The sequence below is a fragment of the Antechinus flavipes genome, chromosome 2, assembly GCF_016432865.1.
Source record: "Antechinus flavipes isolate AdamAnt ecotype Samford, QLD, Australia chromosome 2, AdamAnt_v2, whole genome shotgun sequence".
NCBI lineage: Eukaryota > Metazoa > Chordata > Mammalia > Dasyuromorphia > Dasyuridae > Antechinus > Antechinus flavipes.
The window spans coordinates 411,033,670-411,058,206 of record NC_067399.1 but is presented as its reverse complement, the minus strand read 5'-3'; the positions used below and the strand labels follow the sequence as shown (position 1 = coordinate 411,058,206).

The 24,537-nt window shown below is 35.6% G+C and overlaps 1 protein-coding gene across 1 annotated transcript in view; it reads left to right on the top strand.

The window, feature by feature from the left end:
• The window catches only part of ATP10B (ATPase phospholipid transporting 10B (putative)), a 313,742-nt gene that overhangs the window by 70,849 nt on the left and 218,356 nt on the right, over nucleotides 1-24,537 (top strand). The window contains exon 2 of the mRNA XM_051978841.1: nucleotides 18,672-18,739. The gene's annotated coding sequence lies outside the window, so the exon portion shown is untranslated. The remainder of the gene's footprint in view (nucleotides 1-18,671; nucleotides 18,740-24,537) is intronic.

Below are 24,537 nucleotides of genomic sequence, written 5' to 3'. Positions count from 1 at the left end.
TTAGAGAAGTTTCTGGGATGTTAAGAGATTAGGCTGATTTGCCCATGTTTCATATAGCTGGTAGAATAAGAGGAAGAAAATAAATCTGTATTGCTGATTCCAAGGCCAGAGTACTAGCCCATTAGGCTACATTTGAGTTGGTTATCCTTGCATTTCTCTATATCAACTTTTATTTGAGACTAGTACATATTTTTTTTTTTTGTTTTCTTCTTATTTACCCAATATCCCTCTCTTTGCTCAAGATCTACCACTGTTGTCCTTGTTTGCTCTGGAAGAACTCCATGCTACCAACCTCCTTTGTACCGCATTGAGACCTTACCAAAACCATGTTCCAAAGCTTCAGGACCCTTTTCTATCATTGCAGTAGTTTAGTCACAGCAAGACAGATGTTATTTGGTACACATATCTTCAATGTAAGGGACTCTCACATTTACCCTCCTATAACTCCTAAAAGAGTTTTATTATAAAAATCTGAGCCTGTCACCTATTCAAAAAGCATCAATAGTTCTCTCTCTTGTCCTTACCATAAAATACAAATTATGGTCTGTCTATCAAAATCTTCTACTATCTAGGCTACCTTTCCAGGATGACTTTACATGAATCTCTTTAATACGTTATATGGTCTAACTTAACTGAACTATTTGTTATTCTCTGAACACAAAATCCCATCTCTTACCTTCCCCTCACTTCTGCTTCATAAAAATCTCTAGCTTACCTCAAACATTCATCCAAATATTTTCTCTCACATGAAGCCTTTCTTCATTTTTCCCAGCCACCCCCTCCAGTGGTTCCCTTCAATAGAAATAATATTTTATCTACTGTATTCATATTTTGCATTTAATCTTCTATGTTAGTGTTTTTTCCTTCAGTGGAATTTAAACTCCTTGAGGTCAAGAATGTTTGATTATTTTGTATTTTGTGCCTAGCACAAAATAAGCATTTGGTAAATGTGTATTGAATGAATGAATATATTCACATATATGAATGAATGAATATATAATATATATTAATATATTCATTCCTATACATCTAAATTTATTCAGGAAATGCCATAACTCAGTTTATAATGCACTTTAAATCACAGCAGGAGCTGAAATGGTTCTTAATGACTATCTAGTCCAAACCTTTCCATCTTAGAAAGGAAAAAAAAACTGAAGCCTATAAAAAAGTTATATTTGTAGATCTCATAGCCAGTTAAGGATCCAAAGCTCTTGAGATTCTCCTGATTCCCAATCTAGTACTCCTTCTCCATCCTACCAAGTGCTCCAAGGAGCAGGATTTCAGCTCTTCTCCACAGCATGAACCAGTGAAAGTTCTATGACATTCCAACAGCCAGCCTGCCTCTCAAAGCATTTGTTTTTACTAAGTATAGGACAGCTAGCATACGTAAGTGGCTTAATTAGAACTGCACCAAAAGCCTGTAATTGGGCACCTGAAGCCAGTCATCCGCCAAATTTCAGACACATTCTGAAAAGTTGAAAAATAAAAGAAACACTGTCAGCATCACTTACTGAAGTGTCACTTTAAAGCTTTATCAGCAAGGCAGAAAGTGACATTCATTAAAAGTAATATTAGGGCATATTATTTGTTGGGGGGGATAGGAAACCCCATACCATGTGACCAAGGGAAGAAATAGCTGAAATCGCTGCATCAGGACAGCATTGTGTGGAGCAGGAGATCACTACCTTTGCTGTAACACAGACCCTTACCCAGAATAAACTAATTGAAGAAAATGTTAAATTTAAGTTAGAGGTTAGCCAAGTTACCAAGCTTTATTAAGTACCTACCATGCTCCGGGCATTGTACTAAGTATTAAAGTATGAAAATAAAGATATCATTTTCTTCTCATCCAAGTTGTGGACCTCCTGAAATTTATCATAATCCAGGTCAGGAATCACTGATCTAGAAGCAAGAGTGCTAAACTGAAGCTCAGATGACATAGAGTCTAGTCACTTCTTTGTCAGTATCTTCAAGTATCATCTGAAAAAGTTATTTCTTTTCCCTGTTTTTAAAATGTGGTAATTGGACAAGATTGTCTCATCAGGCTCTAACAGTTATGAGTCTATGAATCTAAAAGCAAGGGAAAATCACTGAACTAAGAGTCAGAAAATCTGAATTCATATCCTGACTCTGATTCTCCCTAACTATAGCACCTTCAGCCCATCATCCACCAATGATTTTTAAGCAAGTCACTTAACTTTACTGGGGACTTACTATATTCAGCTATAAAAATGAAGATCACAGTACTGCCTACCCAATAGAGCTGCTTTGAATGAAATATACCTTATACCTTAAAGGAATAAAAAATGTGACATATGATTATTAAAGGGGCTTTCATTTGTTACAAAAAGGATGAATGCTTTAGAAACCTCCAATAGAAGTAACAACTTGGCAGGTAAATGTCAACAAGAGATCTTTTTAGTATTAGGCTGAGCAAAAGAAGCCAACGGGGTAGGGCAGGTGGAGAGGAGAATTCATGAAATTGTTAACAAGGCAAAAGGAAGTTGACATTGATGCAGAAACTGTAAATAATTCTTTGTGCACCTGAATATGCATCATCTCCAGCCCATTTGGCCCATCTGTGGGACTGGGCTCACTAAAGCCACATGGAGAACATGAGCTGACACATCTGTAGAGGAAGAAAGGGAAATCATGTGGAAGATCATTCTAATGGTACCTTTTTCAGTCCAGAGCTTGTAGCATGCCCATTCTTAGGGCTCAAGGGGATCTTTAAACTATACAACCTTGACAAGCGCCAAGAGAGAATATCAATTCAGGCTGCAGTTCTCATTAAAGTATGGCAGAGCAAACCTTAAAGGGGACCTAAAAGATCATCTTCTCCCAATTCTCACAGAATCTAAGAGTTTAGGAGGAACCTCAGAGGACATCAAGTCTGACTTGACCAGGAATCTCTTCTATGACATACCCTATGAATGACTGATCAGTTTTTGCTTAAAGACCTCCAGTGAAGGGAGAACTCATTACCACTTAAAGCAAACCATTCAACTTTTTTAATGTATCCTATCAATTAATTAACAATAATTAATTAATAACAATAACAATTTAATACTTCATAACAATTAGTTAGGAAGTTTTCCATCATAGGGAATCTAAATTTACATCTCTACAACTTTCCTTCATTTGTTTCTAATTCTGCCCTCTTGGGTAAAACGGAAGAAATCTAATCTCTGTCACTTGGCAACCATTTAAATTCTTAAAGGATTCAATACAGGAAGGAAGTAGAAGGCCATCTAATCCAACCTCTCATTTTACAGAGGACAAAACTGGGGTGAAAAGGTTGAAAAAGTTAATAACTAAGTAACAAATAGCAAAGGTATAATTTGAATCCAAGACATCTTAGTTTAGATGCAGTACCATAATGTATTGCTACTGCTGCATCATAATATTCCCCCTAAGCCCTTTCTTCTCTAGGCTAAATAGTTACATGAGCTCTGCTCAGTCTTTATATGCCAAGAATTCAGGAATCTTCACAACCTGTTCACTCTTCTCCTAATGATCCCCAGTTTCTTCTTACCTAAAACATGGTAGAAGTAGCACAATCAAAGCTGTCAAAATACCTTTATTTTACTGAGGAGATAGAAGTCCAGAAAAAAGAAAGTTATTTACTTAAGGTCAGAGAACTGAATAGCAAATCCAGGTCTCCTGATTCCCAACCTATTGTTCTTTATTCTGCCCCTCTTCTGAGCTCCTTTCTAACTCAAAAAAAGGCAGCTCTGGGGATACAATTCCTCTAATTCTCTGAACAATTCCCTCCCTCCAGAATTTCATTTTTGACTGCCAAGTTAAAAATCATTCTTGAAGACTCCTCAAATAAGCTCAGCCTGTTTTTCCACATGGTAAGAGAGCTAGGAAAAACTTTCTACTTCTTCTCCATCTTCCAAATTCTCTACTTTGTTTTCCCCCACATGTTAATCTCTGCTTTTTGCTCAGAACAGAATTATCTATCCAAAGGTGCTAGCGTGTTTACTCCCCAGTCTATCATATTTCATCAAGTGTTGTTGTGATACTCATTTGTGAGACTACAGCAGGGGGAAATGAGTTATATTGAAGAAAAAGCCTCAGCTTGCCCCTTTAATTTACAGATGAAGATAAAAACTCTTCTGTGAGATTGGGGTTTGTTCTTTTGAGGGATATATTTCCTGTAAAACAAGAGAATGATATTGAAGACTATAAGGGGCACACATTAATGATGCAGGAACCATGAAAATTTGTGAGATAAGTGGTTTAATTTTGGTTTCTCACTTTGAAAATCCATCCCCCTTTACTTAAGGATTACATACTATCTCACAACTATCCTGATATCTCTAGTATCTTACTTTAGCTTACTCATTTTCCTGATGAACAGTTCTTTGAATCTGAGAATTGGAAGAGATTTTAGTAAGTTATATTTTCCAATCTTACCCAAAGAATGAATATGCCCACCAAATGGCCTTGTGAAAATCACCAAGTCCAATGGAATTTGTGGCTTGTATCAATTTTATGAGATTCAAATGCCTCTCTACACACAGTGCCATCCCCTTTGCTCACCAAATGATGCTTGATGATGATAATAGGTAGTACTAGATATAGAGATAATGTAAAGATAGGTAGTTCTAGATATAAAATAGGAAATGGAGAATATATTGACTTAGGTTTTATGTTCTGGTTTTGGAAGGAGGAATACAGACTTGTATCCCTTAACTGCTAGTGACTTCCTATCTGATATTACCTTTGACATACCCTATAATTGAGCTTCTTGTGAGCAGAGACTGTTTGCTATAGGAGATAAAGTTCTGGGCTTGGAGTCATAAAGAATTGAGTCTAACTTCAGTCTCAGAAACTTGCTAGCTGTGTGACCCCTAGTCAATTCATTTAACTTCTGCTATAGTTTCCTCAATTGGAGAGTAAAAACAAAACAAAACAAAACAAAAAAAAATTTAATGAATGCATATTGACTGACTGGCTGACTAATGAGGAACTCTTCATGTGGAAATCCCCTCCATTGAAACAGATGGGCACCTTGTCTTAGAGAGATGTCTGAGTAAGTGAAAGGTTGAGTTGCTCAAGATCACAAAGCTGGTTTGTGTCAGGGACAGAACTTCAACCTAGATTTTGCTGATTATACTTTGCTGATTCTCCATGTTTATATTATCTTTGATAGGGAGACAAAGAGGATAGTCTTTATAGTATGGACCCATTTGTCCAAAATTAATGTGACAGTTTGAGGATGGCCAAAACACAGATTGGCTTTTCCCCATTCCCACTTCAGGTTCTTATGATAAATTAGGCTATAATTTCATAGTAGCTCACAACAATGACAAATGTGAAAAAAGTGATACATAACAATCCTGCAAAATAACTAGCAGCACTTTTCTTATTCCCATGTTAGAGATATATTTCAATTGGGGGCAGCTGGGTGATACAGTGGATAGACTGTTTGGTTTGGAGTCAGGAGTACCTGGTTTCAAATCCTGCCTCAGATATTTACAAGCTGGGTAATCCTGGGTAAGTCACTTAATCCTGTTTATCTCAGTTCCTCATCTATAAAACAAAGAAAAAAATGGCAAACTACTCCAGTATCTTTGCCAAGAAAAATCCAACTGGGATCACAAAGAGTGAGATGTGACTGAAATGACTGAACAGCAAGTGTTAGATATTGTCCAAGAAGCAGGAAATAAAGATCAAAAACAAAATAGTCCCTGCCTTCAAGAAGCTTACTTTTTTACCTAGGAAAATATATTCATACAGATAAGTAAATTCAGAATCTTTTTTTAAATGATTGATGGAGAGAACACTAACAATTTAGAAAAGTTCCCCCCACACACCCAAGGAGTAGCACTTAAAATAAGTTATAAATTCTAGGAGATAGCAGTAAGGAGAGAAGGGATAACTTGTACAAAATCTGGGAGATGGGAGACAGAATAATCTACCTAAGGGACATCAAATAGGCTAGTCTGCCTAAAACATTGAGGACTGTGAAAGATGTTAAATACTAACTAGAAGTTTATTTTTTGATCTCAAAAAATGTATCTTATAGGAAGCCACTAAAGCTTTTCATGTAGAGGAAAATGAGACTTCAGAAATATTAAATGTGACTTGGCTGAGGCCTTGCTGCCAAAATTCAATCATAAGTCCTTTAACCTTAAACCCCTTTTTTCCCACCAAAGTGCACTACCTCTACTTTAAATTCCAATTTACCTTTGGTTTGATCTCATTTAAGCTATTCTATTTCTGGGTCTGTTGACCTTAGTGGTGCTCATGGCTAAACTTAAGCATTATTTGCAAAACAATTTATATGCAGAATTTTTAAATGCTCAAGGAAAGCCAATATATTCAACTGTTCAGTCATTAAATTATGGCATTAGTATTTCCAGTAGAATGGAGACTGAGTAGCAGTTTGAATTTCTGATGGGAATGACCTCAATTCCCTCTCTTCCCAGGGCTCTGATTGCAGGGGTTCATAAATGTATGGGTAGAATTCATACTATGTACTATACAGTTATACCATGTCTATAGATAGATTTTCTTCCCAAGCACAGCAGTATGACATGAAGTTGATAACAAAGTCCACATTTACCAGTGATAGCCTGGCATAAAATGTCACCTTCACCCAGTTCCAAGCAAGGGGGCATAGTGCTGTAAAAGAAGCACACAGGGTATCTGATTTGTTATCCTAGTTCTGCCAATTTTCTTGTTGTTTAACCATGGACTCTCAATGGGTCTTAGTTTCCTGCTCTATAAAATGAAGAGATTTGAACTAGATCTCTAAGATCTTCTATTACTACCATTCTGTAGTCCTGTCTGCCTAATACCACCCTTGTTTTGCTATGTTGCAAGTGGGGGAAGAATTAGTGGCTGATTAGAAATGGTTCAGTCAAAAGTTAATCAATTCAGACACCTCAGTTAACTGAATTTGTCACATAACTTCAAAGAAAAAGTAAGGCCCAGTAAGAAGTAAGGGTAGGTCAGTAGCATGGATCCCAGGTTAGGGGGAGCTTTGGAAGCCAAAAAGAATCATCAAAGACTCGATTCAATGGGCAATTGAAGTTTTTTGTTTTTTTGTTTTTTGAGCAGCCACTAATAAGATGAAAAAGATGCTTGGAGAACATTATCCACTTGCTCCCTGGGAGCAATAACTTACATCCACTGAGTATCTGGTAGAATTTATTTACTATCCCCATGTTGTGTTTACAGCTAGTAAATTTGGGTATAATCCTAGTCATAAATTTGTTTTGAATTTAGAATAAAAACACAGAAGAGATAGAAAGAGTCGCTGAAAAAAAGTTCATATTTGAGGATATTGTTGAAAATGACAGCCTGCAAATCTAAGAGACAGAGAGCTGGTCTTAGAAGGAGGATGTCTCTGACCCATGCTGCCTTTGTGACTATGGACAGGTCACATAATCTGTAAGAGTCCCAAGTAGCTCTCTGAGATGATAAATTATAAAACAGTTGCCAAGTAACATTGGTAGAATAGATTTCTTCACTGGGAATTTTTATAACCTTGAAGTCACTGTTTAACAAAGTTAATAATCCATATTTATATTGCACCTTCAGGTACTTTTCATACATTACCTCATTTGAGCTTTACAGCAATTCTGTGAGGTAGATGTCATTATTATCTTCATTTTGCAAATAAGGAAATTGAAGTTCAGAGTGGCTAAGTAATTGCCTAGGGTCACACAGCTAATATAGGGCTTTGAGGATGAAAGGAAGTGCAGCATCCCCATCCTGAAAATGGAGAAGCTATATTGTTGAGGTAGTACCCTGGGATCACTCAGATGAAATGGAGCTTCACATTTCATGCAATCACAGAATTGGAAGTAGTATCAGGGGATATATAATCCAAACTGTTTCTAAGCAGGTAGTCTTTTTCTATTTCTAATGTTGTTCCTCTGGGGGATAAGAAAAGAAGCTGTGAAATCATCTGTTGCTTCTCTTTCCCAACAGATGCTTACCTACGGTCTTCACCTCACTGGGGCTGGCCTGACTCTATTTGCAAACATTGCAATTCATTTAGCTGGCCAGAGGAATTCAATTCCAGTTGATAAACCTTCATTAAAGACCCTTTGTGGGCAGAGCTCTGGGACAAGCACCAAAGTAGAAACATCTTTTGACAAAAACATGTTCCCTGGTATATGGTACTCACAAACTATTAGTTGGATGGGATATTATCATGTACACACACACACACACACACACACACACACATACCCCCTACATACAAACATACACACATATCCCAAGTGACTATAATATAGAATAACAAATGAAAGATTCAGAATATAGATAGGAAAAAAGAAAGTACAACATCTTGGAGATCAGAGCAGATTTAAGTTGCTCTTAAGAAAGATTAAGAATTTAATAAGCAAGCAAGAGGAAGGGTAATCCTAATCTTCAGAATGCAATAAGCAAAATATGAAGGTAGGAAATGTTACGAGGACTAGCAAGTGATCTAGTTTGGCTGAAGCATAAATATACAAAGTAGGGTGGTGACAAATTATGGAGAGCTTTTAAGATATCTTTCCCAAGCAAAATTATTTGGATTAATTAATAAACGATTAATTTGATAATAGTCTAAGGTTTTGAGCAAAATTAATAAAAATAATATCATTATCTTGAGTTTGGACTGGATCAAAGAAAATGGGGAGAAGTCGGGAGGTTGGTGTCCAGAAGGAAGAGTAAAAAGGGCCTTTATTAGGTTGATGGTAGCAGAAATAGAAAGAAGAAAGATTATAGTGGTAAAAGTAAAAGGATGCGATTAGCATTGCCTACAAGAAATGAGGGAGAAAGAAAATCCTTATTTTGAACAAGAGGCTAGTTACCCATAACATTAAGAGAAATCATTAAAAAATCAGAAGGAAGAACAGATTCTGAGAAAAGATAACCAGCTTGGTTTATAGTATATGGAGGCACCCAGGATTAACTACTATCCTTGGAATAATATACTGTGAAGTTAAATCTTGTTTTAGATTCTTATTTAGCTGGGTGACTCTGGGCTTGATAGTTAATCTTTCACTCTCAATTTCTTCATCTATAAAATCAGAATAATAATAGCACATGCCTTCCAAGCTTATTGTAAAAATTAGATAGCACATATGAAACATTTTTTCAAACCTTAAAATACCACAAAAAATATCATTATTATTATTTCATTTTTATGTGGAATTTGAAGTATCAGTGCATACATTCAGGATAAGACATTATCAGCATTTGGACTTAAACAGTTATATCTTAAAAGAGGGGCAAGGACTGTAAGTAAAGACAAGGGAAGGGAGCCACTTGAATTGCAGTGACAGTTATAGCCAAAACAGTGAATGAATTTACTAAGGTTAATTACTACTGAGTTGGATGAAACAGAGAATAAAAACAAAAGACAAGCAAGAAAAAAATCTTGGGAAGCATTGCTGATCTGAGACAGCAATTCCATACAATAGCTGGGGCAAAAACCAGCTTTCAAAGAATTGAGGAAAAAGTAATAGATGGTAACATCTTTGGATAACTTTTTAAAGAGGTGGAGAAATGAAAGGAGGGAAGAATAAAGGAAGAGAAAAAAGAGAAAGGGAGGAGAGGCAAGTTTATCATTTTTTTCAATAAACACTAAAGGTTTGGGATAGTGCCTAGTGTAGGCTATAATTATAAAAATGCATTTCTATGATTACTTAGCATTCATGTAGAGGATATTTTGAAGGAAATTCTAAATTTCTGCATTCAGTGGGAATAAAAATGTTTTTTTCTCCCATTCAAATTCACAGAATCTCAGAAATCAGCTTACCATGATGGGGACAGAAGGGTAAGGCAAATCCATGGATTCTAAGTTAAGAAAGAACAACAGCTCTAAATATGCATTATTGGCATAACTGATAACAATATACAAACAATTTTTTTTTTTGTAATTAACACATTATTCTTTTCAAACTACTTTCATATAAATGAGCAGGAACAATGGATTGAGAATTAGGAAAATGTAGTTCTAATTCCAGCTCCTCTTCTCATTAACTATAGAGCTTTGGACAAACATATCTCTCTAGACCTAAATTTCCTCTTCTATAAAAGGAAAAGAATCATCACAAAGTTCACTTTGAACCCAGAAGCAGTGAAATGGTGGTCTTGCAACCAGTTGGGAGGCTCTTACAACAGTCTAATCAAGAAGAGCTAAACAAAGTCAGTTATAAGAAAAGTAGAGAGATGGAGCTGAGAGCAATAGCTATTCTGGAGTAAGAATTAACTTAGAAACCATTATAAAAGGGAGAGGAAGGAGACAGCTATGAGGTCAAGAGTTTGAGCCCACTAATGAACTCTGTGGGAAGAAGGGGAGGTGTTGGAAGTGATGTGATCTGAGGAGTATCTAAACTAAATTTTAAAATTCTCATTTTAGGGGTATCTTAGGAATAACTACTGGTAACAGATATTTTAGGGCCTTGAAGTTCATGAAACCACTTAGTAAGGTATAGAAGGGATTATAATATTCACTAATGAAGTTGGGGTCTATATAAATGAAACCTCAAACACTTGCATTATTAAAGGAGTTTATGTGAAGGTATAATTTCAGAATTCATAAATCTTACTTTATTTAGCTTCTTCCTACCTCAGTTTCCTCATCTCTTAAAAGGAAATAATAATATCCCATATTTTAAAAAGTCAAATGAGAAATGCTTTGAAGAAGATGAAGAATTAACAATAAAAAATTGTTTACATATTATAACCAATTGTACTAATAATGTACATTTGTAGAAGAAGTCCTTAACTTGAAAAAGGAAGCCCCTGGATTCACCTCTCATCTGACCCAGCCATGGTAAGCAAATTTCAGCCATTCTGCGAACAAGTGGGAGAAAAAAATACATCTTTATTTCCAATGACCTCTGCCTGAAATTTAGTATTTCCTTCGATTAATTAAAAACTTTATTCTGAGAAGGGATCCATGACACCCAAAAAAGTTAAGTATCATTAATTTTTAAGAATCCAGTAAATCAGGAATTTTGGAAAGAATGTTGTAAATAGAATTTTGTGGGGACATGGTCTCACATGGTTTGGAATATTAAGCAAAAAAAAGACAGTTTCCAGTATGTGAAAGGTTTGAAAGAAGTATTAATCCAGGATAAGCATCTGTGCAAAACATTATTTATGAAGTACAGACACGCTTCTGATGAAAGATGTGTTAAGGGATGGTGCAGACAGAAACAATAAAATGCTGATCACACGCCTATTCATTCAACTCTCCTGGCTAACAATGGCAGAGACGATATCTCCAACTTACCCAAGCATTCTTGCATTTTGCTGAAGCTTGAAAAAGGCATTTGAAAGCAGCATTTCAATTGAAAATATCTCCTGCCCAGAGAAATGATCTTTCAAGGTCAACATATCACAAAATGACAGAGTCAGAGGTAGAAGAGATCCAAGTTTAGTGCATCTCCAAGCAGGAGTACCCTGCAAAACCTTGCTGACAAGTAGTCATTGGGTCTTTGATTAAAGATCTCCAGTGATGGGGAATTTGTTCCCACATGAATGATGGTCCTGATTATTAGGAAACAGGTTATGTGTTTAGGAGGCATAAGGTCAGCTTTGGAATCAGAAAAACTCTGAAAGTCAAATCCTTCCTCTGATGCATATGGTTGTGTGATCATGGTCAGTACAATGTACATCTCTGTGCCTCAGGCAGCTTTCTTAAGTCTATCCATTACCAACACCTGCCTGATCTGTAAGTAGTAGAAGTAGTTCTCACACAGGAAAGCTACATAAATTGACAAAATTTCAAATCCAGATTTTCTCATTGTACCTGAAAGAATTAGGCAGGTTTTCCTTAAATTGAGCCTAAATTGCTTCTCTCTAATTTTCACTCATTGCTCTTAATTCTTTCCTCTGGTGTCAACCAGAACATGTCTTTTGTTCTTCCATATTTTCAGATACCTAAAGATAACTATCTTGTCCCTTTAAATCATTCTTTTCTAAGCTAAGCATCCATACTTTCATCAACCTGTTATAGAAGTATCTTTTTTATAGAAGAATCTTCAATCTCCTTCCCAGGCTGGCCATTTTATTTCAGCAGTTAACAATCAATCCATAATAACTGTTTGTCATCTAACAATGGATAAAAAATTATAGAAGAAACAGAAAAATTTATTTAATAAAAGCTAACATGTATACAGTGCTTTAAGCTTACAAAACATTTTACACATGTTATCTCACTTGATCCTCACAACAATCCTATGGAATATACTCATTTTGCAGATGGACAAACTGAGGCACAGAATAGTTAAGTGACAAGATCACACAACTAGTAAGTATGTGAGAGTGATTCCAATTCGGGTATTCCTGACTTCAAGCCTAGCACCCTACATGCTATGTCACCTAGTTGCCTCTCAGATGGGATGTTTTGTCTATCATCCAATGCCTTATGCAATTTGACCTCTTTCTTTCTTTCTATCATAGTCTCCCACTTAATCTCTACATAAATTCTGTTACAGTTAAACTGGTCTTCTCACTATCCCTGAAATAGCTTTTGTATTTTTGCCACCTCCGTGCATTATCTAGTCCATTGTTCCCACTTAAAATGTTCATCTCCTTCAATCTCATTTCTACCCATCAAAAATCTTACTAATTCTTTGAAACATCCATTCACATGCTACCACCCCCATGTAACTTTCTTGGCATCCTAGCAGGAAGTGATCTCTCTCTCTCTCCTGAATTTCAGATCATTCAGAAAAGGAGGAACTTCTGTCTCTGCAAACTTGTAAGGGCATGCAGCTGCTTAAGATTCCCCGAACCTATTTAAGGGCACAAGGGTATGACCTCAATTCTGGGACTATTTACTTTGGAAGTATGGGAAATGGTCTTAGTGTTGAGGGGGAAAGAAAAAAACAAGTAGAAAGCTGTTTCTGTTGAGTATTGGGTGTTCATGAATCAGTGTAGAATTGGTTGGACAGGAGTAAGTAGATCTATAGCAAGGAGAGAAATTTTATTACAAAAGTTTAAAATGATGAAGAAAGTGAGGAGGAAAAGAATCACATAATATGAATGGGAGAGAGCTAGAGAAAGTACAGAGCTAGTAAGCAGGCCTGTGTAGCAAAGCCTGACACAGGAATGAGTATACTTTGGAGAAGGGAGGAAATTTATGACCAAAGAACTAGAGAACATTATGAAACAAAATGAACAACTTTGATTACATTAAACTAAAAAGTTTTTGCACAAACAAGATTTAAAAGGAAGTACAAATCTGAGAAAAAATCTTTATAGCCAGTAATTCTGATAAAAAACTCATTTCTAAAATATATAAAGAACTGTGTCAAATTTATAAGAATACAAGTCTTAACTGACAGTCAAAGGATATGACTAGACAATTTTAAGATGATGAAATTAAAGCCACCTATAGTCACATGAAAATATGCCTAAATCACTATTGATTAGAGAAATTCAAATTAAACAACTCAGAGATACCACTTCACACTCTCATATTGACTAAGATGACAGGAAAAGATAATGATAAATGTTGGAGGGAATGTGGGAAAACTGGGACACTAATGCATTGTTTATGGAGTTGTGAAATGATCCAACCATTTTGGGGAACAATCTGGAACTATGCCCAAAGAGCAATAAAACTGTGCATACCCTTTAAACCAACAGTGATATTATTGGGTCTATATCCCAGGGAAATAACAAAGGAGGAAAAAGGGCCCACAGATGCAAAAATATTATAGCACCTCTTTTTATGGTAGCAAAGAACTGAAAAATGAGTAGATATACATCATTTGGGGAATGACTGAATAAGTTGTGGCATATGAAGGTAATGGAATATTATTGTTATAGAACTACAATAAAAAAATGATGAACAAGCTGATTTTAGAAAGGCCTGGAAAGAGTTACATGAACTGATGCTAAGTGAAACGAGCAGAACATATTGTATATAATAACAACAGGATTGTGTGATGATCAGCTATGAAAGACTTGGTTCTTCTCAGTGCTTCAGTGATTCAAAACAATCCCAAAAGACTTTGGACAGAAAATGCCATCTGCATCCAGAAAAAAGAACTAAGAAAATTTAATGTAAATCAACAATGCTATGTTCACTTTTTTTCTGTTTTGTTTTGTTTTTTAGCTCTTCCATGGTTTTTCCCTTTTGCTCTGATTTTTCTCTCCCAAATGATTCATAAAGTAATGTGTGTTTAAAGAAGTAATAAATTAAATAAATAAAGGTAAAACCAAGAATGAGTATAGAGGAATAAGACTGTGACTTTTCCCTTCACTGTATAGATACCAATTCAGTAGAGTGATGATGATAATGTATTGTTAGAAACATACTAACGCTGAAAATCAGATATCGAAAAAAAATTTTATTAAATAAGAATCTTAAGGATTCATCTCAGCATTTTTGGCCAGAAGCCAGCTCTGCTACTTTTCGGGAAGAGAGAGCCCTGAGCACAGAAGTGGGACAAGCTCTATATTTGTTAGCTAGGTGCAGCCCCTCCCTTCAGAGAACAGATTGGTCTGTTCCCTTCCAGGTTACAATCCTTCTGATATGCCTACTATATGTTTCCCCCTAAATATGTATAAACATGTTCCCCCTCCCTTGTCATATATCCCATGTTCAAAAGTGGCAGAAAACTCCTCTTATGGAGTATGATGTTTAATAGTAAATTAGACTATTAAATAGGCAATAGTGATTTGGTCAAGTCATTGATCCCAACCAGTTTGGGCTGGATCAGCTATTATCTTAAAATTTTGTGGTTTTCTTAAAACCACAAGACCCTTTCTGGTTGGCTAAATAAACCTGTGCCTTCCTAGCTCCCCAATTCTTTGTTTATTCAAGGCTTCTGAGATATTGAAACTTAATTGTTCTGTAGAATCTTAACCTTTCTTAATCTCTCATATTCTGAAAATCTAATGGTCAGTAGTACCCACTATCCTACACTACCTCAAAGCTTGCAACACTATGGAAACCCAACTTTTCAATATTTCTCATATGTATTGTTCAAATTTGGTATTATATCCTTTTTTTAAATCTTATCATTTTCTGAGTTCCTTTTAGTTTGCTTGAGAAGGAGACCAAATGACAGTAAGTTCCTAGAGACAGCCATAATCTCTATCATAGTTCCTTAATAAATATTTTGTGAATGATCATTTATGAAAGGAAGAAAAATAGAGCCCCAACCCCAATTAGATGAACTTTGTATTGGGTGCTTTCTATTGAAAAGAGCTATTGAGTATAGGGGACTTGATTGTCATTCTCTCAACTCCCTCCTAAGGCCTTTTTAGAAAACAGAAACTAATTATAGAACCAGATCAACAACCTCTTTATTGATTCAGTCAAAATAAAACTAGTAGGATGCAATTTAGCTCTTCTCCCCCAAGTAGATGCAAATTTTCATACAAAATGAAGAAACAATTTAATTGAAAATTACTTTGAGAAACAGCAAGGAACCCTGGTGTAAAGAGGACAATCCCATTCCTACAACTTTCTAAAATCAACGAATAGAAACAAAAGCGGATGCTTCAAAAATCACATGGGTCTTTCTTAGCCTAATGACTAGAATGATAGAGGAAAGGGAAGGAAAGAGAATAATCATCTATTGATTGCCTATGTTTCAGGAATTATGCTAAGCTCTTTACAAATATTAATTCGTTTGATCTTCATAAATACCCTGGAAGGCAGGTGTCTATAATATTATGCACATTTTGCAATTGAGGAAATTGAGGCAGAGTTTTAGTGACTTGCCTATGTTTATACATTGAAGAAGTGTCTGAGGCCAGATTTGAACTAAAATCTTTGTGACTCCAGGCCCAGAGTTCTATCTACTGCATCACCTAGTTACCAAGCATAGTGTTTGTCACTAAGTACATGTTAATCATTGGTGGAGAATCACAACAAAGAGCTCGGACTTAAGCAAGATCACCTTCTCTCTTTTTTTAAAAATTCATTCAATAGTATTTATTTTTCCAGTTACATATAAAGATAGTTTTTTGACATTCCTTTTTGTAAGATTTTGAGTTCCAAATTTTTTCTCCCTCCCTTCATTATCTTCCTACAACAGCAAGTAATCTGATGCATGTACAATCATTTTAAACATTTCCATATTAGTCAAGTTGTGAAGGAAAAAAATCAGAATAAAAGGGAAAAAATCATATGAAAGAAAAAGCAAACCAAAAAAAAAAAAAAAAAGGTTAAAAGGTTAAGCTTCAATCTACATTCTGTCTCCATAATTCTTTTTCTGAATGCACGTGATATAAGACTACTCTATTTTCAAGGAAAAGTAGGTAGCCCCTCCTGTTCCCACCCTAAACACTTTCTCTTGTGTACCTATATTTTCCCTTCCACATGAATGCCACCTCCATTTCTACTGAGTTCTTCAATGCTCATGCCATAGCATCATGAGGATGTGTTAAATATTCATTAAAATCTAAACCTGTGTTTGGGGTGATATTTTCTCTTATATATCTCTTTCAACAAATATTTATTGAGTACTCAATACAAAAAAGGAATTATTCTAGGGATTATGGCTCTTTCTAGGAGTTTGTCATCAAGTGTCCTCTCCCTCCACCTTCTCCAAACAACCTAAAAGAAACTCGGAAAATGATAGATCAGAAAAGGAATATAAAACCAAGGTTTATTATTATACTCTAATCACTGATCTACTATCTAATATCTCTATAAGCGTGTGACCTACAGTGCTCCTTCGGTACCATCCAAACACAACAGCCATGTACCCTGACTGTTGTGTTACTCTCATCACAGCTACTAAGCTATACAGTTACTAGCTGCCCAGATCTTTGGCTACCTAACCTGCCTTCAACTTTCCCATACCTGAAAGGATGAGAGAAAACATCAGAGATACAAAAGCATTGATTATAAACTCTGAAGGACAGTTAGAATTTGAATGCTATCAGGCTAGATGCATAGAGAATGAGAACCAAAGAATAAAGAGAAAAGTATCATAGACTTGCAAACAACAATCAGTCAACAAGAATTAAGTGCTACTGAGAAATGAATGTAAACTGCTTGCATTTTTGTTTTTCTTCCCGGGTTATTTATACCTTCTGAATCCAATTCTCCCTGTGCAACAAGAGAACTGTTCGGTTCTGCACACATATATTGTATCTAGGATATACTGTAACCTATTTAACATGTAAAGGACTGCTTGCCATCTGGGGAAGGGGGTGGAGGGAGGGAAGGGGAAAATCGGAACAGAAGTGAGTGCAAGGGATAATGTTGTAAAAAATTACCCTGGCATGGGTTCTGTCAATAAAAAGTTATTAAAAAAAAAAAAAAGAATTAAGTGCTAGCCACCATGCTAAGTGCTGAGGATACAAAGAAAGGCAAAAATTTCCCTTGCCCTCAAGGAGTTAACATCTTAATGAAGATGAAATGCATACACACACACACACACACACACACACACTATATACTATATAGTTATGATATATCATGTAAAGAAAGGTAATCTCCAAAGAGAAGAGAAGATGAAAGAAAAGAGAGGATGAAATTCCCTCTGCAAAAGGTGGCAATAGAGCTGTCTTGAAGGAACTCGAGGAACCTAGGAGCTGAAAAGGGTAAGCATTTTAGGCATGGAGATCAGACAGTGCAAATGCACAGTCAAGAAATAGAATATTATGTTTGAAGAAAGTCAGTGACGCTGGAGGGAAATAAAATGTGGCACTAGAACGGTAGGAAGGAACCTATAAAGAGTTTAAATACCAAACAGAGAATTTTGCTTTTCATCCTGGAGGTAATAAAGAATCATCTGAGTTTAGGGAATAAGGAGGTGACATGATCAGACCTGCACTTTAGGAAAATTACATTAACAGCAAAGTAGAGATGGACGGGAATAGGAGAGACTTGTGTCAGCCTATTGCAATGATCTAAGTGTGAAGTGACAAGTTCCTGTATAAGATTGGTGGATCTGTGAATGGAGAGAAGGAAATATGTAAGAGAAATACTGTGGAAGTAAAACAGATTATAAAAACAGATTTAGAACCACAAGGCTCTTCAGAGGCCATCTAGTCCAAACCCCAGGGATAAGAATCAAATTTAGTCTTGTATCATAGTTGAAGAAACTGAGGCCTCACTCAGTAGGTTAAATGACTTATTCCATTATACAGTTTTCATCAGAGTGGGATCTGAACGCTCTCCAGAGCATTCTCTCCAGAGAAATATGAGATAAGGCTATCTAGAAAGGTAAGGATCACATTGAAGGGGAACGCAAATACCAGAATAAGGAGTATATTCTTTATCTGATTAATTATGAGAATCATTGAAGGGCAGACATGATCAAATTTGTATATAAGGAAAACAATATCTGCTTGTATATAAACATCAAATGTACTGGAAGGGGAACAGATTATAGATGGATTTGGGGGACCAATAATCTTAGCTTAGGTTATTTGAAGATCACTTAGGCATTTTTCCTTGTTGACTATGAGATATATAAATAGTGATGGAATCAGAGTGGTGAGGTGGTAAAGGAGGCGAAGACAAGAGAGTGAAGAAATTGGTATAATACTGACTCAACATTCTCATAGACTTCTCCTGTAATGTGGCATCCTAGGAATCTTAACCAGACAGATCGTCCAATATAGGAACTCTCCAAATGGAAAGATAATAAGCACAGCACTTATTCACTGCCTAATTCTAAGGCAAGATTCTGCCTTTCACGTTGATTTTCTCTTCCTCTGTCTTTCAGATTTGCCTTCCAAAGGATATCCCAGCAGATTGATGGCTCTTGCTTAGTCAAAAGTGACAAATTGATTGGTGAGTAGAATAACTCTTTTTATTATTAATCTCAATAGAGCTTGATCCTTTTATAACCTTATATCTTAATGCTTGGAGAGGTTGCTAGATATTTGGTCAAGGAAGACAGAGATACTGTTATGCATGGCTGGAATGGTATAGCAGTGATATAGTTTTCTTAGCTACCCTGCATGGCACTTTACACAGCTGATAGAAGGAAGTCATTCATTAGTCTCTTCTGTCACCCTTACTCTATTCCCTTCCCCCTTCCCTGGATTACTAGTCCCAAGGGTCCAATTCTTTCCAAATCAACATTTTCCCTAACATCAATCCTACAGCTTGGCAGAGAAGAGAACACACCTGCTCTTCTAGTTTAGCCCCAAGGAGAACTTAGATAAGCCAAAATCTCTGCATTTAAATTCATGTGAACTCATTGAACAGTATCCCAACTTATGATCATCAACAAACTCAAGTTAGTGAATTGGAATAATAAGCAATTAGTGTGATGCAACAAATACAGGGGTTGGAATCTGAAGATGTGGAACTGAGTCTTACATCTATTACTTACTGCGTATGTGACCTAGGTCAAAAACAGGCTCTCTAAGCTTTAGTTGTGTTTTTTTTGTTTTTTTTTTTGTTTTTTTTTTTATGCTAAGTATTGTGGTTAGAGTCAAGACATCAAGACCTGAGTTCAAATCTGGTTTCTGACATTAGCTTTTTGATCCTGAACTAGTCACTTAATTTCTATCTGCCTCAATATCTACAACAACAATTTGGAGATGATAATAATTATACCTACCTACCTTCCAAGATTATCTTCCAAGAAGATAAAATGAGGTAATATTCACACCTTAAAGCATTGTATAAATACTAGTTATATTATCGTTATTATTATTATTAACTCACAAAGTTATAGAAAAGATTAAATAAAGTGTGAAAAGTATTTCAAAAACTTTAGAAATTTACATCAATATAAGCTATTATTATAAACATATGGCTTAAAGTTAAATGAGTTAGACCTGATCCTTCAAGGTTCTCTTTTGTGCTTTGCCAAATAAGAACAGAAGTTTCTTTGTCCTGTTAGTGATACAAATATTGAATGCCCTAATTCAATGGCCTCATTAAGTAGTTTGCCATGTCCTTAGGGAAATCAAATAAAAGCATTGCCATGCTTTTTTAATGACTAAAAGAGTAAGGCTTTGTGGCATTTAATATTTGAGCTACAGTGATGACAGTTAAATCCTAGGACATTACCCAGGGCAAAGCTGGCACCCTAGCTCTGAATGCATGAGTCCTTTTTCTCCCCAGCAGGTGCTAGTCTCTAAGGCAAGGATCTTAAATCAACAACCTTATACAGGACTTCCCTCTTCCCTAATTGCTGTTATCACTACTTGTTCCCTTTATTTTTCACATCTGCACTTTTTATAAGATTATCTTTTCCTTGTTCATTCATTTTTAATTATGCTCAACTCTTTCTGATCCCATTTGGGATACTAGAATGGTTTGTCATTTCCTTCTCCAGATCATTACACTGATAAAGAAACTGAGGTAAATGTGTAAAAGTAAGTGACTTACTTTTCTACTAAATGTCTGAGTATGAATTTGAACTTAGGAAGATCAGTCTTCCTGAATCTAGGCCCAGCCTGTGCCACCTAACTGCCCTATCTTTTCCTAGTAGACAACTATTATGTCCTTTTAATCCTATTTTTATCACACAAAATACAGTAGACCAAAGTGCTGGATTTAGATTCTGTAAGACGTGAATTCAAATTTTGCCTCTTGCAAGATTGCACCCATTTTGGGGGCAATTAATGGCAAGTCTCAATTATATTATATAATAAAATCTCAGAAATGGTCTTCATCTGCATTGATAGGGGAAGTTCCTTTAACCAGAAGTTGTCTATCCAAATGAAATCATAGGCCCAGTGTCTAATCTGTTATACCTATCTACAGAGTTGTTGGGATTCCTGGATTCATAGAATTTAAGATCTAGAAAAGATCTTAAAGGTTGTTCAGTATGATCCAAAACTGGACAAGAATTTCTCTATATGTTATAGCTACAAGTGACCATCTAGCTTTTGTTTGAACCTTACAGGAAGAAAAATTTATTACCAATTGAGGGAGCACATTCCACTCAGCCAGTTTTCCCTTATATGCAACAGAAATCTGTCCCTGCAACTTCCTCATCCTCTTCCCAATTGCTTCTAACTCTACCCTCTAAGAATAAGTAAACTAGGCCTAAATCTTACCTTCCATGAGAGAGTCATTCAAATACTTGAAGACAGCAATCATGTTCCCATATCTAGTCTTCTCAAGGGACAGACTGCCTCAGAGTGCAGACTGAGATTTTTTTTTTTTTTTTGGACATGGCAAATGGATCTGTTTTAGCTTAATTATGCATATTTGTTTAAAAAAAAAAAGGTTTTTCTTTTTCACTGGGAGGAAGAGGTGAGAGAGAAAGAAGGTGAACTGCTTTCTACACCTCCTTCCCTAATGCATACTCTTTAATCTGGTGGCACTGGCTTCCTAGCTATTCCAGGAACAAAACTGAATCTCAGCTCTGGACATTTTCTCTGGCTGTTCCATGCCTGAAATGCTCTCTTTACTTCTCTCCAACTATCAACATCCCTGACTTCTTTTAAATTCCAACTAAAATTCCACCTTCTTCACAAAGTTTTCTCCAATAATTTCAATCCAGTTTTTAATTTTCCTTCTTTTAATTATTTTCTATTTATCTTGTATGTGCCTGTTTTACATATATTTGTTTGCATGTTGTCTCCTCCATTGGATTGTCACCTCCTTGAGGGAAAGTCCTGTCTTTGCCTTTTTCTGTATCCCTAACACTTAGCATAATGCCTGGCACATAGGTACTTAATAAACATTTATTGAATTATCTTAGCAGGAAAAGAAGGTGGTATGATACCTATACAATATAATACAATATAAGAAAAATGAGACTATTTAAATGCTGTAAGATTTCATAGAAAGGACAAGTGACCAGAAAAAGTCTCTTGGACAAGGTGGAATGGGAACTAGCAGAGGAAGGGGGAAGAGATATTCCAAGTGAGAAGAATAGCAAGAGGACTGTCATAGAATAAAAGGTTTAGAGCTTCAAACAACCTTTAAACAACCATTTTACAATGGTGAAATGGAAACCCAAAAAGTTAAATGACTTAACTAAAGTTGCACAGAAAGTAAGGAACTGAACTAGGATTTTAACTAAGATTCTATGGCTCCAAATCCAATGTTCTTTCTACTTTATCACACTATCAGAAACAAGAAAGTTAAAGGCATAATCAAAGGGCAAAACAACCTAGTACTTATGAAAATCGAGGAGTTGTTTGAGAAAAAAAAAGTAAAAATAAATTAGAAACAGATTGTATAAAACTTTGAACACCAGGCAGATGACTATGGATTTTTGCCCTATAAGCAATAGGGATAAAGTGGAAGTGTTTTGATAAGGAGAATAATATAAAGAAATTGATGCTTTAATAAAATTAATCTCATGGGGAGAGTGGCAAAAGAAGATTTTGAGGGTATATGACTTCTTTAATTCAATTACAACATTTTGGAGTCCAAAACTGTATCTTAAATTTCAATACTACATTCTACCTAGTGCATTGTGAAATACTATTGAAGAAATGTTGTTTGTCCTTTCTTCTCAAAAAGAACCAAGGCATTTGGGATGATTCCATGATATGCAAGTGAGTTGGATTTAAGTGAGAGAGGGCTGTACAAATTCAACAACTTCACTTTCTCTTCTAAAGCCCATCTAGATTCAGTGCCAAGATATAGATCAAAGTGACTGAAGATGGCCCTGGGAAATTCTGACCTTTTTAATCTAAGATCTTTAACTGGTCTCATTTTGACTAAGGCAATGCCCATTCAGTAATTAAGACTAGGTAAAATGCGAAGCAAGGAACAGCCTCTTTTACCTAGTCAAAAAAAAAAAAAATCCAATCTCAGAAGAGAAGACCCTCAGGATTTCTGACCAAAACAGAAGTTCTCTTCCCTCAAAAGCAGACATAATTGATAGAGTTCAACCTGAGATAAGTGTTCCTAAGTCTTATAGGCTCAATAAAAGATGATAAATTTTGCTGGATACCAACTATAACTGTTTAGCTTTTCCCATTATACTCATAGATACATGTCTTATCATTAGAGAAAAACTTTAGATGACATCACATAAATCATGTCAGTAATTCCTTTTAGAGTTTAAGGCAAGTGCAGGTACAGGTAACCAGATGTAACCACAGAAGACAGTTGGTCCAGGAAGCACTACTGAAGGGGGAGGCACAGATTATGAATACATGTGGAATGAATGCACCCTGAGTCATATAGAAGATGAGTAGAATTCAAGAAAGGCATTCCAACTTCCAGACATCAAACCCAAACATGTTGTAGGGTATGCAGACTGCTTCTGGCCTTTGCATAATTATAAACTCCCCCTCAAAAGAGTAAACATTGCTGCTGACTTCAAATATATACAAAAGAGTAGTATTAAATATGCATTGTTAATTGGACTTTCTAATTTTGCTAGCAGTTTCCCGCAGACATGCACTGTTCTTCAGATGCTAGAGCATTTAAGTAAAACTGTCATCCTGTTTTATGAAAAAGAAATCAATAAGAAAAAGAAGGAAAGAACTGTTTTAACCTAATTTAACCTAACTTGAAGCCACCTAGCTTATCTCTTTGAGATTATTCTGTAACAACAAAGCTTATGGAGATGAAAATTGACAGGACTATCCTTGTTGAGGTACTTATCACATCTTGTCAAAATTGTTGCAATAGCTTTATAATTGCTATCCAAACCTCTACTCTATTCCCTCGCCAATCTATTTTCCACACAATTACAAAATTAGTATTCCTAAAATATATATATATGTTCAATTGCATATTATTTTAAGATATATATATATATATGTATATATATATATATTCTTGTTACTCCAAAATCTAATGGGCTCATATTGCCTTTAGGATAAAATACATACTTCTTTTTAAAACCTTCATGGTCTGATTCCAATCTACCTTTCTATGTTGATTATTCATATATACTTTCACATACTTTATAGTCCAGTCAAACTTGTCTACTTTTTCCCCACATATACCATGTCATCTCTTGTTTTTAGGCCCTTGTGTAAGCTGTTTCTGTGCCTAAAATGCACTCTCTCCTCTCCTCTGCCACTTATAATTACTAGCTTCCTTCAAAAGTTAGCTCAGGATCCATCTACTATATGAAGTTTTTCTGACATTCCCTGTTGGTAGAACCTTCCCAAAAAATTACTTTATATTTATGGACTTTGTATTTACTTATATATGTATGTTTTCCCCAATTGAATATAAGCTCCTTGAGAACAGGACTCTTACTTTTGTCTTTGTATTCCAAGCACTTAGCACAATGCTGGTATAGTGTCATAATAGGAACCTAAATATTTTTGATTAATCAATTGACTTACTAACTTCTTACATGTAAATAACAAGTCAAAGATGACTCCAAGATTTCAAACTTTAGTAACTGGATTATTAGTGGATCTTCCATCATTCTAATCATAGCTATCTCCTTAGTGGAGTTCTCATAAAATTCCCTTCAAGTCTAATTCTTTGCTAGGTTCTAAGAGTCCTGCTCTTGTAGAATCCTGATTCTTTATTTTGTCTAACTGGTCCTTGGTACATCTCTTGGCTTCCCAATGTTATTGTCAACCATAACTGTTCCAGGGATGTTGCTACTGAGTCCATACTATACTGCTTACTAACACCAACATTCAAAATCTCTATGTCTTCTGATCTTTCAAAATTCACAAGGTCATACCTGATCA